General features: G+C 38.5%; 1 protein-coding gene across 1 annotated transcript in view; it reads right to left on the minus strand.

The window, feature by feature from the left end:
* Positions 1-7,782, minus strand: part of ASB5 (ankyrin repeat and SOCS box containing 5) — a 98,548-nt gene extending 90,766 nt beyond the window's left edge. The window contains exons 1-2 of the mRNA XM_072623471.1: positions 7,624-7,782; positions 1,102-1,199 (exon numbers count right to left, since the gene is read on the minus strand). The gene's annotated coding sequence lies outside the window, so the exon portion shown is untranslated. The remainder of the gene's footprint in view (positions 1-1,101; positions 1,200-7,623) is intronic.
* Between the last annotated feature and the right edge of the window lie 206 nt (positions 7,783-7,988).

A 7,988-nucleotide genomic window follows, 5' to 3' on the forward strand; every position in this document is an offset into this window, starting at 1 on the left:
TAATAGTGATCTCATTATTATGCTGCTCTGATCAGACTTGCTTCCCACTGCATTTCTGCTGGATGCATGGTCTCCTTTGTACGTTGCTCTGTTGGACCCTTGCTCCACTGTCTGCTGCTTGGCTGGACACTGCTCCAACTAAACATGAGTTCTGTGTTGGAAATTGCCAGACATGGCCCCTCTGGGCACATAGCCATAGAATTTCTCTCTATTTCCAGCTCCTGTCTTCAGCTGAATCCTTTGGCTATATAAAAGTCTTTTCTTTGTCGTGAGAAGAGTGGGCTTTACAATGCTCTTTTTAGTTATAAAACCAGGCTTAAAAAAAATTTCTTTTTAGAAAACTGCCATCCTTACGCCTCTGGTGTTAGACCAACAACCCTGGAGTGAAAGGAGAAGGAAAGAACCTCTTGTACCCTTTTTTTTTGTTCATTTTAGAGTGGTCTGCCTGTTCCTTTCCAGAGTCATGACTAGAAAGTGATTAAATCCCTCCCCTAAAACATACTCACCCAGATGTATCCTTCTTTTGATGCCCTCAGGTTTAATCTTTTCTTTTGACTAAATTTGCTGGTCACTGGGCTTTGGATCTCCACGACCAACTAACTGGAGAATCATGGTGAACGTTCCTTCTACCTTCTATTTTTAGCAATACCTGGTAATTATTTATGTAAGGTTATTCACTTGATGTCTGCCAAACAATTCTGAGGTTTGAGGTTCCCCAGTTTTTCTAACTCCAAACCACTTACACAATCTCTTTTGTAATAAGGGGGAGGGAAAAAGGCACCTAGGTAAAATCTAAGCCCAAGCTGTAGGTTAAATCATTTTTATTACCTGCCTAGCCACATTCCTGGCCATTCATAAATACACACAGCCAGCTGAAGCCTAAAGAGGTTTTAACTCATCTTTTCAGAAATATGTGGCTTCTCCCGTGAATAATTTCTTGGGAAAGCAGAGAAACCTTTCTTTAATGTTAACTGTTTGACATCTTTACATTTTCCTTTCTGGTTATAGACACGTTGAAATTTCCCTCAATTCAATTTCAATTTAATACCTGTAACTATAGGAACATATACTTAGAGACCACACACTTTCAGTTAAAATTACCTGAAAGAAATCAGCAGATAAATCCAGTAGACATAACAAACTGGAATCTTCTAAGTTCTTTAGTACTGGAGTGGCTTTGTTGCTGGAACTTCAAAGACCTTCACAGAATAATTATAATGAGTGAGTTAATGCTATTAAAGACAACAGGTTCATTTATCTGACATATTTAAGAAAAAATTATGTGGCTTACCTGGAACCACCCGGAGAAGTAGGGAACTAGAATGGAAATATTAGATATTTCTAGTTAAGTAGTTTTGCTTTGATTTGTGTAACTTGTTCCAGGACCCCTCACAAAGGCTTTGAGTTTGTATAGACATCTAAGTTTAGGGTCTTGACCTCACGAGGTCCAGATTTATTCTCTGACTCATTGCCTATACCAGGAGCACTCTAGGAAATTATCTAACTATATTTACAGTATACCTACCTATATCATATCTAAGTTGACCCAAATGTAAGCATTAAAGTCTCCAATTACTGCATATTCCTTTATTTCATTGTACAAAAAATTCATGAGAATTCAAGAGAATTAAGTACAAGGGAATTCAAGTACTATCTGTCAGAAAACACATAAAGAACAAAAATAGCCAATCAGATCCCTCTAACCCCCAACCCCAAAGTAAACACACTTAAAGACTGATGAACAAATAATCATATTTCTATTCCGCTGTTTAAGAGCCCCTCACAGCAATATCAGGGAGATAACTTGGTGCCTCCTAAGTTCTCAGCCTCAAGGGGCCACACTGGTGATCTTCTTTCTTCCTTAAGAAACAAATTATTGTGGAAATCTCTTTTATAGTTGTCTGGTGCCTGAACTCTCTGGAGTTCTCAAACTTAGTGTTACCCAGAAGCCCAGGGAATCTTTGTTCTCTAGTTTAAAGGTTAGATTCTGGGAACATTACCTAGGGATTTATTTTAAAATCTCCTTTACTTTTTTCTCAAGCATTATCCATGAGAGAGGGCAAACCCATCTCCTTTTGCCACGTGCTTTTGCGCAAGTTGCTTCTACTCCTTTGGAAGAAGGGGACAAGAGAGAAATCCCTTCCCCATCCCTGGCTACACACCAACAGAAGATATAAGGGAAAGAAGAAGAGATGAGCATCCACTTGCTTGCTTTATATAGTCCATGAAGGGAGGGGGATATTCCTCCAAAAAGATGATATCTCTCCCTGACCATTGACACTCATGTTTGAGGCAGTCCTAGTCTGTAAGGACCAACCAGTCAGAGGCATTCCCTTTGTCCACTCAGTAAGCCTTCCATGGGGATGTGCTCCTCAGATTGTGCATTCATCCTTCATTGCCGAAGAAGCCCATGCCATCAGAGAAATGATGACATGACTTGCACTTGACTTTGTTTTGAGTGAGGGAGGGTCACCAGCCTCACTTCTCCTCCAGAGTCATCTGAATCCAGTGGCCAGATATACATCAGGATGACTGGAGATGACCCAAGATGAGGCAATTGGGGTTAAGTGACTTGCCCAAGGTCACACAGCTAGTGAGTGTCAAGTGCCTGAGGTGAGATTTGAACTCAGGTCCTCCTGACTCCTGCACTAGTGCCCTATCCACTGCACCACTTAGCTGCCCAGATGCTTCTCAGATGCCTTCAAACAGAGAACCATATACTATATGTGTATATATGTGTATGTGCTTATGTATGTATCTATGTGTATATGTATATATAGTATATGTATGTATGTGTATATGTGTACATATCATGTATATTAATTACATACTATATCATAATATAGCATAGTATATGTGTTATATACTATACTATACGCTATATCATCAGTTTGGTTGAGGGAATTCATCCACCTTAGCAGGGGTTCCTACTCCCCATTATAATGGTTAAAACATGGTCATTAGAGACGAGCTGTAACAATTAGGGAGACAAGGCATTTGAAGATACAAAGACAGAAACTCTGCTAACAGCCATAATGAGGGCAGTACCTTCTGTGCTGTTTTGAGGCATTCTCTGGTACTTGGTATTTCCATTCAGGTTTAGGCCAGAGAAGGAATCCAGTCACCCCAGGCCACCAGAACTCCTGAACACTGAGATACATCACAGTGCATCATCTGCTTTGGATGAGAGCTAAGGGTCTTCTATAAAGCACCTTGATGCTCAGTTATGGATAGCCAGCAATGTCATTGCTCTCAGAAGTGTTACAGTTTGAGCAGGAATCTAGCACCACTGGACACTTCTCTTTGGTCTTAACTAGCATGGAACTCTCTGTCCAAGGCTAAGTGAAACAAGGTGATTGAACATATAGACTTTTGTACTAGTTCTAGGTGCATGAAAAGTCAACAAAAACCAGTCTTGAAACAATCAACCTTTAAACATTACAGAATAATCCCATGGCTATATCTAAAGAGAACATGCCCTTGCATGCTACAACCAAGTCAATCAAAGCATTAAGTCTAACCCATCCAAACTCAGAATCATAGCCAAAATGTTACTAAATCATAGGAAGTCACTGCAAAGGTGGATCAATAGCTAGGGTTGGAGGTGGCTTATAGAGCAGACGCAGGGGAAAATATTAACAAAACAACAAGAATTATAATAGCTAGCATTTATATTCTGCTTTGTTTGCAAACCCTTTACATATGTTATTTGATTTGATTCATACAACTTTCTTGTGTGGTAGGTGACATCATTATCCCTTTTTTATGGATGAGAAAATTGAGGCTAAGAGAGACTAAATGACTTGCTCAAAGTTACTCACCTACTAAATATCTGAGGCTAGATTTGAATTCAGGTATTCCTGACTTGAGTTCCAGTACTCTATCCACCTCATCACCTGGTAATCCAAGGACACCAAATTGGGTAGGTGATATTAAATAAGACACAAGAACAATTCTGAGAATCGCTAGGACTGTATGTCAAATCGCATGACCATGAGTATGTCAAATCAGGAAACAGGTAGTCTGTTGAAAGTCAGTTGAATAGACTTCTGTTGCTTATATTAGTCAGGTCTTTGGGGGCATAGAGCCCAAAAAATGTTATGTAAAAGCAGATCAAACCTGGGCCCCTCAAAGGGTGTTTAGCTTGGCCCATTCTACTATAGTGGAAAAAGTATTTTAGAAGGTGGGCTAAGAAGTGAGCCATATGAGACCTTTTTGTGGTAGAGCAATGACAATGCAGTATGCATGAATGACTTTCCCTTTATGTCTGTGTTCCTGTTGGATTCCCTTGTGATGTTTGTATACTTGCCAGAAATTTTGTGCATATGACTGTATTATGAGCTTGCCTGAGGTCTTAGCAGAAAAAAAATATGAAAGGGTTTGGTGGAGAATGTTTCTCTGTCACAGTTACTTAGAGCTGAGTCCTTGACACTGCCCTATCAACCCTTCTGTGTTCCTGGGTCCCTAAAATGGTACTAATGAGAATAATGCTTTCATCCAGCTCATTTAACCTGATGATAAGAAAAAATACGTATACATATATATGTATGTATATACATCTGTAGTCACACATTCCATCTGTAACACCTGTTAATCATCTCATCAACCTATGCTCTTGACTACAGAGAAAGTAGGAAAATTTGAGAATTTGTGTGGCTTTAATAATAACTTCTCACTGATACTTAAAATGTTAGGGCCAGTTGCCTCATTTTTGTCTATAAATAATAGCACATATAAGATCATAGTCTCAAGCTGGAGGTGATATTAGATCCTCTGGTCCAAATCCCTCATTTTGTAAACAAGGAAACTCAGACTCAAGAGACACCAACGGACTTGCCAAGACCACATAAATGCTAATTATCAAATCCTGATTCTAAACTTTGTTCTCTTTCTACTACATTCTCTGCTTTTCCCCTCTACTCCTCACCCTTTTACCCCCAACCTGGACAAACTCAACGAAAACTCAAGTGAATATGTTTTCTTTGTTGTTAAGTTGTTTTTCAGTCATACCCACCTCTTCATGACTCCATTTAGGGTCTTCTTGGCAAAGATTCTGGAGTGATTTACCATTTCCTTCTCCAGCTCATCTTACAAATGAAGATCTAAGGCAACAGAGTTGTGACTTGCCCAACATCACACAGCTAGGAAGAGAATAAGACCAGATCTGAATTCAGGAAAGGGAGTTTTCCTGATTCCCAGCCCTGTTCTCTATCCACTGCACCACATAGCAGCCCCTAATATATTTTATATCTGTATGCAAAAATAAAACTCTCTAGAATCTTAAATGAGAGAATATGTAAAGTCCTCTGCAAATCTTAGAGTGCTATATAAAAAGCAGCTAGGTTGTCCTTCAGATAGAGTGTAGGATAAGAAGTCAGGAGAACCTGAGTTCAACTTCTGTTTCAGACACTTACTTGTGAGATGATCCTAGGCAAATTACTTTAAAAAATTTCTGTCTGGCTCAGTTTCCCCATTTGGAAAACAAGGATACTAAAAGCACCTCTCTCCCAAGGTTGTGGGGATGTTAATATTTGTAAAGACTCTATAAATACCAGCTATTATTGTTAAAAGTAAGTTTTTTATTGTTATTATCCCATTACTCAAAAAGCATTCCACCAGTCACAGATGAAGGTAGAGAATCGAATGGCCTGCTAACAGTCATGGAGAAAAAGATTTAGAGGGCCCTGCCATTAGATTTTTTTTTTCTTTTACTCCTTGAGAAATGAATAATGCTTGGAGTACATTATATGCTGATTACCTCTAGACATGGCAGACTAGTTCATAAGAGAGGAATCTGTGAATGAGCCTGTTTAGAATTCTAAGATTATGGTTTCCTTGACAACCATAGGCACTGTTTCATGGTTTTGTCTTTCTGCACCTACTTTTAACTACTATTATAGGTTTGAGAATGTACAAATTTATACCTCCAAAAATATTTATCTCTACAGATTTCAAAATCTGCTGCTATTCATGTAATAATGGTAAGAACTATTATTTATTATTGTTATAGTTATTATTACTATTACTTCTTTCACCTAGAGAATTAAACAGTACATTGATACTTCTCCTTGAGGGTTTCTCCTAACTTCCTAGTGTCCATGACCTGAAGGAAGAATGACAGAGAATGTATAGCATTACCTAGGGATTGACCATGAAGTAACCTTCTTGGGCCTCAGTTTCTTCATCTGTAAAATGAAGGAGTTTGACAAGATGGTCTCTAAGTTCACTTCCTATGATTCTATGGTATGGCTTCATATATCCTATGACATGTAACATCTCTATACGGGGTAAGAGAAAGGTGTCTTCCAGATAGATCAGGTCTGCATAAATTCATTCATCCTATATACTCAGGAAAGGGGGGAAATTTAAGAGATAACAGGAATTTTTTTCTATGTCCATGAAATTCTTCCTTCTTTTTTGGTTGTCATATAATTGATATGAGCTTCTTAAAAAATACAAATGTATCAGGTCTTTCTGTGTGAATTCTTTCTTCATACTTTGTAAAGTCTGTTAGGGCAGCGATATTTTTGAATTTTGGGGGTATTTGATATATTTTGTTCCAGGGAGAGTTATATACCAAGAAAGATGCAAGGATTCAGTACTTGCCTTCAAGGAGCTTATAATTTAGTGTACAGAGGGAAAAATATATATAGTATTATATCATATATGTATATTATATCACATATATATTATATCATAGATGTGTCTATTATATTAGTTTGCAAGAATATAGCACTTTTCATGTATTATTATCTCATCTGATCCTCACAACAACCCAGTGAAGTAGGTTCTATTACCATCTCCAATTACAAGTGGGGAAACTGATACAGATTGAATTTACTTGCCCCTGATCAAACTGCTTGTAAATTTCTGAGGAAGGATTTGAACCCATGCCTTCCTGACTCTAAGTCTAGTATTCTGTCCACTAAACCGCCCTATCTTTCAGGGTTGTATCACCTTGGGCCAGTCATTTAACCTCTCTCAGGCTCAGTAAAATGGGAATAATGATACTGCCTACCTTACAGTGCTGATGTCAAGGATCAAGTGAGATAAACGCGCTTTGTAAACCTTAGATAACTGTACAACTTCTTCTACTAATAGAATTAAACAATTACATTACAAAGCAAATGTCAAACAGGTGCAAAGAAAGTAAGAGTTCAAAAGTGAGAACCTCCCCTCTGATGATCATGGCTCAGAAAAATTCTTGTTTCACTATTAAATTCACTTATTTGTAGGAATAGAACATTAAACCTATAATATAAAGTTATTCCAAGCCCATCTCCCAATCACTGAATGCTAAGGCCATGCAGATCATCCTAGGGGGATATTGGACTCCCTCTGCTGTTCAAAAATGTATCCCCAATACTGCAGTTTAAACCCATAATAGCTCTCATGTATAAATCCAGAAGAATCAAGTAAGCATTCGCCTTTTTGGTAGCAAAAATTTGTCCCCATTTGCTCTGTTTAATTCTAACTTCTTAAGTATATTCTCCAAGTGACAAACATCCTGAAACTTTTGGAGTGCATTCCCAGACCCGAAGATGAAATCTTGAAAGCATTAGTGGTATAAAGAAAATAACCAGACCCAGCATCTTGGAGTCCCAGAAATAGACTGAATCTTACCCTATGATTATTGTAGCTCAGTATGGTAGGGAGCAACATTCTGGGCCAGTGGACATGTGGTCCCTCCTCCCAGAAATGGCAGCAAGACCTGACTTTGATTTTCCTTTCCTCTGATCTCGGGCCAGACATCAGTCTCTGGCCCTGAGACAGATGCAGATGAGAGAGGGATTGAATGGAAATAGTCAGCCTCGGTGCCACCTTCAAGGCCTACAACGTACTTTAACTGTGACCTAACAGTGGGTATTATGCATATCTTGGCCTCAAACAAGCCTATTGGCCTAAGCTTTATACTTAAGGGGTGTTTACCACTTGGTTTATAAGCTTTTTAATGCATAATATCTCAATAATGAGAGGATTTTTTTTAG

The sequence above is a fragment of the Notamacropus eugenii genome, chromosome 7, assembly GCF_028372415.1.
Source record: "Notamacropus eugenii isolate mMacEug1 chromosome 7, mMacEug1.pri_v2, whole genome shotgun sequence".
NCBI classification, from domain to species: domain Eukaryota; kingdom Metazoa; phylum Chordata; class Mammalia; order Diprotodontia; family Macropodidae; genus Notamacropus; species Notamacropus eugenii.